Source organism: Antedon mediterranea, chromosome 5 (genome assembly GCF_964355755.1).
Source record: "Antedon mediterranea chromosome 5, ecAntMedi1.1, whole genome shotgun sequence".
NCBI classification, from domain to species: domain Eukaryota; kingdom Metazoa; phylum Echinodermata; class Crinoidea; order Comatulida; family Antedonidae; genus Antedon; species Antedon mediterranea.
The window spans coordinates 22,381,147-22,392,909 of NC_092674.1; the positions used below are offsets into that span (position 1 = coordinate 22,381,147).

The 11,763-nt window shown below is 27.7% G+C and overlaps 2 long non-coding RNA genes across 2 annotated transcripts in view; one reads left to right on the forward strand and one right to left on the reverse strand.

Moving 5' to 3' along the window:
• The window catches only part of LOC140049595 (uncharacterized), a 56,374-nt gene that overhangs the window by 29,225 nt on the left and 15,386 nt on the right, over positions 1 to 11,763 (forward strand). The gene's annotated exons all lie outside the window — the stretch shown is intronic.
• On the reverse strand, positions 525 to 2,574 carry LOC140048749 (uncharacterized). Its single transcript, XR_011845135.1, has 2 exons — positions 1,776 to 2,574; positions 525 to 1,407 (listed from the first exon to the last, which is right to left on the reverse strand). It is a non-coding gene; the product is annotated as an uncharacterized lncRNA (long non-coding RNA).

The window sequence follows — 11,763 nt, forward strand, 5'->3', positions numbered from 1 at the left end:
AATTTTAATTACTACCTAAAACTAACTAAACAGAAGTGCAAGTAAGCCATAGTAACATCGTTATCGACTTGGTCTACTTGTTAAGTCTTATTCAATTATCATCGGTTAAATTTCATTTATATGTATCTTCCAAAAAATCTATCGATCATACAGTGTACATCAGATGTAGGCGTTTTATATTTACCAATCGTAGAAAGATTATTTATTGTTATTAGTTGTATTGCTATAGTTCGTTGAAATGGAAAATGTTTTTATTGTATTTTAAGATATTCATTGTCTTCGTCATCACAACTGTTGATATTTTTTACCTGTAACCTAGGAACCAGTTATGTTATGATAAATTGTGTGCAACCAGCAACATTGGTAGGTTTATGCTTGTAGTCACTTGAGTCCCCGATACAGACTATCGGGTTCAACTAGTTGACGACAACAACACAATATGCGTTATCCTAGGTTGTCAAAAATCAAAATAATTATTTATATTCACATCATATATTTGAATTAAATAAAGAGATTTTACATGGTTGTTATTCTTGGATCAGAAAGTTTTAATATTTCATTTTCTATCTAAATATAACCAACAACAAAAAAAGATAAGAAATAGTATATTAACTAGTTAAACAATAATAAGAACACATTTTAAGCCTAGCTCACACTCCAGGTGAGAATGAACAACCTTAAACATATATAGAATGTAATAATAATCAGCTGTTAAAAAACTTTTCTTAATAGTTATAATGTGGATCAAAGAAGAATATATTTTTACATAGAAGTACAAATAAAAAGTTATGTTAAATTTCACTGTTACTTTAATCGATTATTATGGGATTATCTAAGCAATACAGATATATTGAAACCAACATGATTTTGATTTCATTACCGTTGTTTTTAACTGTTCAAACCGTTTCAGTGTAGGGCCTATACAATTTAAATGTTACATTCTTCTTCTTTAGATGGAAATGTAGTAATGATATTTAAACTGCTTGAACTAACTGGGTAAAGATAACAATCATTGGTAGCGAAGTTTACCCCTGAATCAGCAGACAACCAATTATATTTCTCCAAATCTCAATAATTAACAAGAATATACATTATCAGAAATTTAAAATTATGTATTTTCATTTAATTATGAGATCCTTTTTTTTCAGTAGAGAACAATATTTTGAATCATAATCATTGCTTGTAATTAGCAAATATCATAGATAAAGCTAGGAGGAGTGACGGGTGTTCATAAACGTGTTGAGACTGCCAATTAACGAATCGCACTTTGGTTTCACATCTCGTCGGGGCTGTTTTCGTTGTAGTTTGTTTGGTGATATTCAGGTTGATAATTCCAAAGACTTTATACAGTCTAGCCAGGTTAATGTAAATATGTTTCTTCCTTAGAGAATAGTACACCACCAACCACTAAAGAGTTTTTCAAAATATCAATTGTCAGTTTGAATTTTTACAAAACAAAAAATGGTACTCAAAAACGATATGCGTCATCGTAGGTTGTCGCCAATCAAAATAATCATAAATTTAAATTGACATTATATATTTGAATTAAATAAATATATTTTACACTGCTCTTATTCTTGGATCAGAAACATTTAATATTTCATTTTTATTTAAATATAACAAAAAGAAGATAAGAAATAGTTTATTAACCGGTTTCACAATAATAAGAAACATTTTAAGCCTAGTTCACATTCCAGGTTAGAATGATCAGTCTTACTCAAAAGTGTGTGTTTCTTTCATTTTACTATTATACATATATTATATTATGTTTTTACCTTGAAGAAGACGACGACGTTTGATCCTCCCCTTCATTCTCATCAGTATTCGATCCTTTACCTTTGTGAAAATTAATTCCGATATTTTCTTGTAATGTTTCGAGTCCTAATGTGGTCGCCATTTTGTTTGAATAATTATTATTTACCACTATTTGTCAAATAATATACGAAGTCCCACACTCAATATGACAATTCTAAGTAAGAACAATATAATATATGCAACTTCTGCAATATCTATCTAACCAATCATCTTACAGACTACTGTAATCTGATGCGTGTTGCATTTGCCAATCACAAGCTGTTGGGTTTCCTAGTTATTATACTGTACATTGATTTCTTTTAATTTATAGCAGTCGATTTTCATCATTGTATTATTTATCATCATATCCGAATTGTAAAATATACATTAAAAGTAATTTTATTCGGTTGGTAGTTTACATGCTTGTCCTCCGATCTAAGATCATTTGTTCAAATCCTTGTCCCGTCACAGTATACATTCTGTAATTTGGAAAACAGCTTCACACTATATCAATACTTATTTTTTAAATCAATGGGTTATTTCTCATCTTGTTTGTAGTTGTATTTTTATGTCATGGTGATACTATTATAAACAAAATTGAGAGAGTTTTTTTGCAGACCAAGAGAGGGGAGGGAGTAATTTAAAATGTTTAAATTATGTAGCAGTAATATAATAATAGGAATAGTAACCAGGTGGTCGATATAGATAAAATGAGACTCGAAAGATGCACTGGGCTTTTTTTTAAATATTTCTACGTTTTTCTTCCTTTTCTTAGTCAATGTGAACAAAATCCGAAATTCTTTAGTTTCCAGATATGTGAACGATTCAAACTGTAAATATATTTCTAATAAACCTTAGAAATCTTATTACTACTTTTAAATATCATTTTATAATTTAAATTATACAATAAACACAAAAAGTTGTACAATATTTATGAAAATTTGATTTCGAATAACCTTTTATTGGATAGATTATATTCCATGTGTTCTAAAACAAAACCATATTTTTTTCTTTAGCAGACACACGCTAATACACAAATTAATAGGTCTAATTGCTTTTCCTTCATTTAGTTTAGCAGTTTCATTCTTTATCTCTATGTCTTGAGTGTCTTGAGTTTTAAATAAGAAGCATAATGTTCAGAACATAAAACCATTCATTTTACAAAGTAAAATTAGCCGTTTAGCAATTAAAAGTTTATAAAGAATTATACTGTATTTGTCTTTTTTGTTTTCTTTCCTTCTTGATTATTTCTTAATATTTCTTATTGGTTTTCCTGGGTGTTTTTCAAGCATATGCTTTTTTAGTTCAGCTTTGGACGTACACACCATTGTGCAATAACCACATGAGAAGGAGGAAGGACCGCTGCCACTCAATCTAAATATTAAAAGATGTGATGTTAATCTGTGATTTTGCATGTACAGATACAATAATTATCGTCGTTAAAAATGGTTGCCTTGTCTTGATGATTTAATAAAACATATTGAATACTTATAATAAATTGCAACTGAACAAATAATAATAATTAATTAATACATTATACAAAATAATAAAGTAGATTGTTTATTGTATATTATAATAACAAAAAGGGGAGTATATAACCAATCAACAACCAATGATTTTGTATATAAAAATTACAGATTCTTGACCGTGTTGATAATAATGCATGAAAAGTTTAAAATCTACCTACATTCCTTGATTCATAGCAGTATTTGGTGTTCTCTGGTCTGTATAATTTCCAGGAGTACTTTCTCTTAATCTGTTCTTATTTTGAGTAGGTCTTTGTTGAGACATCGTAATAATGCTGCACGGTTTTGATATTCTTGCTTACAAAAGTTGAAGCAGTATGTAATGTTAATACAACAACCCAATGACTGTAGAACCAATCTCTCAGAATGATATATACCAGTTTGCATCATAGGTCAGAGTTTATTCCACAGATTGATGGTTCTTTTGTATTTGTATGCAAATTTTACGTATCGATTATTTGTAATTGTTGAGATGAAAAATAATTTTTGTAGTCACCAATATTTTAGTTACTAGAAAGACCATCATCAGCAACATCAGCATTTTATATAGTAGCATCACCTGAATCATGTCAACATCATCACCAGCATCATCACGGGCATAATCAGCTCAAATTAAGTAAATAAAAATAAAATGTTACTATTTATTTATTGGTATAACAACAGGTTATTAAACAATATCATTATCTTCTTTTTTTTTCATTTATTCAATCTTCAAATTAATAGAAAGATTGGAATGTCCCACTGTCCAAATGATAGTCAGACTGATACTATTTTAGTATCTGGTCTATTTTAAGCAGATCCCGTTTTTCAATATGTGTTAGCAGAAGTAAAACATCGGGGTTAAAATCATTGAATTAATATACTTTTATAATTTTAACTAATATAAACATATTTATTATATTTGTTGACAAATGAATGCCAATAAAAGTTTTAAATTATTCAATTAATTGGTTTAACTCTGTTAACGAAATTAATTGTTTAATAATTTATATTAAATATTTTTCTTTACTATTCTGAAAGAAAATTTATAATTATATTAAATTAATAACAAATACATTTTAAATATTGTATATAATTTATATTATACAGCAAGTACAACAACGTGTACAATATTTGTGATAATTTGCTTTTTGTTCTACCTCTAGAAGCTTTTCTTGCTTTGATTTGTTCAAATGAGAAGGAATTTATTTGTGTACCTTAATACATGTTTAATATCTAAATATATAACTAATACCTTAACACGATTATTCAATTTTGTTTTATATAATTTTTGTTTCAAATCATCATAATGTACACAAAAACTAAGTGATAGTTTAAACCATTTTAACGAAAATAATAAATAAGCTATTTTGTAATATTAGTTGTTATTAGTGTTTTTACTAGATGAATAACAATTTAGAAAGAAAACAAATACAAAACATGCTTTTAAATAAATTTGATTTTAGTCCAGTTTTAATACAATGAAAATCTATCTAAAACTATGGTGTTTAACACAGATATCACCAAACAAGATAAACTTTAAACACTAAAATAATTTACTAGTTTGAAAATTAAGCATGACAGTATTACTATTATTAATTTATATTTAATATTGATACAAATGCAAATCCCATGTATTCTTAGATGATGTATTTTTTTTTCGCTTTATTTCAGAGTCTTGTTATTGTTATTTATTATAGCATTAAGCTAAAATCTATAACACTACATGATCCAAATCAAAAGTTACTTAACATATTATCTATATTGACTCTTGATTTCATTTTTTTATACTAGGGAATTGGCAATGTTTAGACATTAGTATTCATTTTAGGTAATGTTATATTATATGCTACGATAACTTTTCAGCTGGCACCATAAGACGATGTGTTAAAGAAACCTTATTCATACTGTAGTTGTATATCACACCTCAATAAGGTTGTAAACAACTATTATTATATTCCACACATTTTACAGATTAAAGGAATTAACGACATACAAATCATAGAACAGTCAATACAATGCTTTTACAATTTACTATTCTATAATACAATAATTGACAAACATGTTAAAATTAACGTTAATTACTATCAATCAATCAATCAATCAATCAATCAAAAAAACATTTATTTCTCTTGTCTTTCATAGAAAATAAAAATTAACAGTAAAAATTATTAAAATAAGAGGGGCAACATTCCTAAAAAGCAAAGCTTGTATAATATTGATATAGACCTAATAGGTTTTATAATGTTTGACCTAAAAGTAATAATGTAGGCATAATAATATTTTTCAATAGGCATATTTACCTATTCGAAATTACAACAATTTGAATAATAACATTTTAAAAATTATTTCTTTTAATTATAAGTAAATATAAATCAGTCAGTCATTGTAAAGTTTACCGGAATTCATACACGTTTTGTAGGCTGCTAAATAACGAATCCACACTTTGGTTTCACATCTTGACGTGGTTGTTTGCATTGTAGTTTTCAAGGTGATATTCAGGTTGATATTTCCAATGATTATATAGCCAGAATAATTTAGCATAAATGTGTTTCTTCTTTACAGGATAGTACACCAGCTTAATAGTAAAACATAAAATCAACTGCTTTTATTTTCTTATCATCAACAATAATATAGGCCTATACACCGTAACCATTTAATAAAAGATAAACATTAACAAACTAAAGAATAATATTGAGATAAAAATGTGAGGTCTTGTGTAATTAGATAGAACTATAAAGTAAAGAGGTCAGTTTGAAAAAAACATGCTGAATTTGACATTTTATATAATAATACAGTTTCACATAAATCCATATCATATGGTACAATATTATGTTCTTACCTAGAAGAAGAAGAAGAAGAAGAAGACTTGGTATCCTCGTCTTCATTCGGATCGGTGTTTGGATTAGGCATCTTGTATTATTTACCAATGTTTTGTCGACTATACGGCGACTTATGCTCAATATAATAATTCCAAGTGACGATTTATATTCAGCTTCTACGTTTTATAACGAATTACATTACAAACTAAAATGTCACAAGCTCTTGATTGGCTGGTTACCTTATATTCTTAATGCAATATTCAATATAGCCATCAATTGTCATTGTTACAATATAACCCGGCGTCATCATTGTCATCTTATTTATTATTTATCGTCATTACCGTATACTATTCAAAGTATTCAAATACAAATAAACATAAATAGCCAGTAATATTTTTACTTGGTGGTTAACATACTTGTCTTCAAAGGTCATCGTTCACATCCTGGCACTGTTTAGATTTGCTAAAATGTCATCAGTCGTGTGCTGGAGGTGTATCGAAATACATTGTTTAGCCATAATTTGTATGGATAGTTTTTTTTAGGGCGGGGAGGGGAGAGTGCACGTCATTTTAAATATAATAATAAAGTGATCAGTAGTAGTAGATTATAGATAAGATTATATACGTCTCTCATAATGTAAACATCATGCATTCATTCATTCATCTTTTATTTCGGAAAAAAACAATTCTCCATAGTTCAGTAACAAATTAGTGTATATTATTGCAAATATAACAAATACATATATATATATATATATATATATATATATATATATATATATATATATATATATATATATATATATATATATATATATATATATATATATATATATATGTAGATATATATAAAAAAAACTATGCTACATAATCACGGTTAGAACAATAGATTCATCCATCTACTATGTAGATTGAATGAAGGAAAAGCAAATTCATGAATACATTTTATGACAATATTGTCTGACCTCCCTAACCTGCACAACATGCCAAACACCACCTTACGTTGTAGTTCGTAGAACGAGCAGATGTGGTTTTCTACAAACATGGTGCTGGCACTGCATGACCTAGGTTTATTAAGGAACAGGCGTAATTATGTTATTACTTGTCTTAATGAATGTTTAGCTTGAAATATACTTTAAAAAAAATTAAAATTAGATTATTTGGAATATAAAATGCGCATGATTATTTCCTGTAAGACCTAATATTTAAATAACTGTTATCTTTATATTTTATTTACTTAGTAACTATGTATTGTAGTATCTAACATTCAACTTAAAACAATATTTTTGAAAACCTGTAAAATTCCAACTATAGCAGCACATTCAGACAATCCACCAAACATTCTTGACACCAAAAAAAAAAACAATAAAAACAAAAACAAATCTATTTACCTTCATTGTTCAAAATGCTTTATTTTCTAATAAGATCCATGCAAGATATAGTATCAACAATTGAATACAAACAAATCCGAAGAAAAGAAACAATTGTTTTCAAGGAGAAAATATTATCTTAAAATAATACAAAATGATACATTATAGTAAATAATAAAACAAGGAGTAATTTATTTTTGTTTCGAATAGTTTTTGTTAATGGTAGATTAAAAAAATCATTTCACTATTAAGCCCTAAATTAATCGCTTAATCTTATATCTTTAAAGAAACATCAATCAGTTATATAAGACCTATGGAATGAATTTAATGTTCTAAAATGAGTGGAGGGAGTTCCAATTATTTACTAGTACTATCTCACCAACATGTGTAATATGCAGAAGCAAGCCATAATGATATGTTTATTGTACTGTATAATGGTCGCTTTATTATTGTATTTTAAAACATCTTCTATTTTTTTATCAAATGGAATTTCAGTGTAATCCTAAATATTGAAAAATTTTGAAGTTACAAAGTGACTAAACACTCCACAGGTCATACTATATGTAGAACTGGCTAAACAACCCTTGTTTTAAGTTAAACTTACACAATTCTTCTTAAAATAAATATCACGATAATGCGGACAACCCATTGCAACTATTCTACATGTTAACGTCCATGAAAATAAATATACTACGAATAATGAATAGTTGTAAAAAGAAAATGTTTAGTTATGCATTAATCGTCGTTTAGAAACTTTATTTTAAAAGTTAAGAACAATAAACAATATCTGTCTTCCAGAGATGTATTGATGTTTACATTTTGTTTATAAATTTACTAAATTTACTATGTCAATACAGTCACTAAAATAAACTATATAGAATTGTTCATCTATTGTTGAGTAAAAGACATCATTTCCAGCTAAAGTCAAACAAGGCTCTGTTGTCATCTCTTTCATCTGTTATGGTTTTAACTCATCTTGTTCCGGTGTAGCTTACGGGTTGCCATTTTGTATGTATACGATAACGCAGCAATTTGGTTTCGTGTAATTATAATTATTTCATCTTTATAGCACTGTGCAGCATGAAGATGGACTACCTTGATCTCTGAAATGTAGAGATTTAGTATTTAATATAAAGGTCATATTGATTTTGTATATAGGCAATTTGGCTTAGATTGCAATTTCCTTTTATTTTAAATAATGAAAACATTGAAAAACACTACATAAACATTTATATTTCTTACCCAGTCGTTTGATCCTCCCCTTCATTCCCATCAGTATTCGATCCTTTACCTTTGTGAAAATTAATTCCTATCTGTAAAGTCTGTAGTATTAAATTTTTCGCCATTATGGTGGATTCTATAAATTACTAATGTGTTTACCCAAGGAGAGCTATTTTATACGTTAATTCTAAATCATTTATCCAACCAGCTTACAGAATGAAATCAGGTGTTTAGAATTGACCAATCACAATTCACAAGATGGAGACCCTCTTCTAGTGGTATCGGATTTTATAAATCATTGTAACGAGCATTGTATTTGAATATAGCATAAATGATTGCCATTTGTTGCGTTTGTCGTTTTTGTCAACGCCAATTTTAAATCATAATTTACCATTTAATAGAATAACGAAAATGTTTACAATACTACTGTAATAAAACTTGAATGTGAACATCTTTTTCATTGAATATAAGGTAGTATTGTAGCCTCTTTTGCATGATAAATATAGTATCCTTCATAATTAAATTATTTGGTACTGGTGTTTTGTTGTGCATGCCATGAAATAATACACTAAATAACTATATAATAATAGTTAGTAAACAGATATTTTGATTGAAACAGCTATGGTTCTGTATTATTAAGGTAATAGATGTGGAGTGATATAATACAAATAAAAAATAAGTTAAAAAAACAAAATGACGGACAAACTTTTACCAAATTACTTCTCAAAATATTATAGAAGGTACTAAAGTATGTGGTTTAGAGCATCACATTGTTAATAAATAGTATCTTTATTTCAGACTTTTTGCCAATTAGCTAACAATAATTGTTTATCCTTGACTGCAACTGACATGTTAAATAAGTTCAATCAATGTCACTTGCTCTGCTGAAGAGCTAATGTTGCCCAAAAGCTCTGCTAATTTTTCTGGCTGTTTTACGTTTTGATTTAGCTTTTTGCATATTTTATTGTGTATCCCCATTGAGATCCAGCCACTGATACCCACATCATTGTAAATTTTTCAGTAATTTACTTCTTGTATTATGCATTATTAATAATAATATGCAAACAATTCTATTTCTATAACTTTACAAAAGCACAAATTACCTGATGATAATTAATTAATTGCTCGGATTATTTGGGCCCTTTGATGGATGACATCCAGAAGGTACATTGCTTCTTAGTGTCGATGAAGATTTTCCGTGTTGATTTCCAGCAGGACAGTGCTGGCCTTTCGACCCACCATTTCCGCCGCTTTTACCGCCACCTCCACCTTTGCCGCCACCGCCACCTTTTCCACAGCCTCCACCCTTGCCACCACCTCCGTTACCTCCTTTTCCACTTGGCATTTTTGTCAATTTATAAACAAATTTCCGATAGTTGTTAATATAATGTTGTATCGCATTTTTGGGCTAATAGTTTGGACATTTATAGAAAACTGTTGCCAAAAACTGACCAGTTAGTAAAGAGTATTTTCTTGACGTTTATTATTGTAGGTGTCTGATTGGATTAGTATTTATAGATTGGAGAAAAATTCTCAAGTCGTAAGTGTTGTGCAAGTTTACACATGTTTATTTTTGAACGTGTTAATTATCAACCTAATTAATAGCGTTATAATATGTATCCACGATACGAATAAACAAATGAAATAAACACGTGTATACTTCGTAACAATTTATTCAATACGTTATCCAATTTTAAGTTTGTTAATAACATTGTAGCCTGACTAGCCTGCTCTCTATACATCAATACAGACGCATACTTAAATGATTAAAATCAATAATTATATTTGACTTGTATACAGTGACATGTCTTATTTGTACCATATGTGACATGTACAGTATCTCCTTCGTATTGACAGAAGTTGGTCTACAGACTCTCTCAAATTATATTTAAGGATTTAACAGATAATCTGATTCTATTAAATAAGAAAACAATCAATTATGAAGTTATTGCATATCTATATAATGCAATTATAGTAAACTTTACTACGAATTAGTTTCAATATAATATTTGATCTGTATGTCAGTAGTAGTGACACAATGAAATGTCCTCCTTACGTACACAATAATGTGTATTTTACGATTTTAATTCCCTTTACTACCATTTTATATCGTGATTAATATTTTTCGTTTAATTAAAATTACCACACAACAAATTTACCCGCTGAGAGAACCAAATAACACAAATCATTTAACAACTTCTGGATTCGCAAATAATCAATTATAAAATAAATTGGGCAATTGCTGTTAACGAATTCAGATGTTTAATAATTCATGTTGTTATTTTAACTTACTATATTTGGATAAACTTATTTTATTTTTATTAAATGTTATTAAATAAATGTCAAATATAATTTATAAAACTGCAATATGGCACATATAACAAATATATTAACATCCAGTGAGATGTGTTTTATTATATTTTGAAAGGTTCTGATTGGATTAGGTTGTGCTGCAATGCGCAAAAGTGAATATCTGGAAGATTCCATTCCTTGTTGAAATACTGTATGTCATAAGGAATGTTATCTTTCTTTTAAGCAGAAAAGTACGTTATTTTTCAAATGTAAACAAATCTAATTTGTATTGCCGCCTTAAAGATATTAAATTAGTATTACAAATATGTTACTAAAATACAATCAAAATGTGGAAGCAAATATCAGTTTAAAAACAAATTGGAAATTATGATATATTTAAATATGCAATTAAAAAAATACATTATTCATTGGTAATTGAGATGTATTTATATTATATTTTAATATTTTTTCTGTATCGAGGATTCCTATAGAACACGCTTTTGTGTTTATATTGTCTTTTTACTCTCGTGTTTTAGTTATCTCTATATTTCTATTGTCTATATTTGCTTTGTATTTAGATAAAGAACAATACATTAAAAAATATATATATATTGTGTTACATTTTTCTGGGGACAATATATCTTTAAATAGTATTGTCACCATTTTAGTATAAAGTTGCCAAATTTTAAATCAGTTAACCTTACAAAATACGTGGACATTAAAAATATAAAAGTATTATAAAAGTAAAAAGTAAATATTG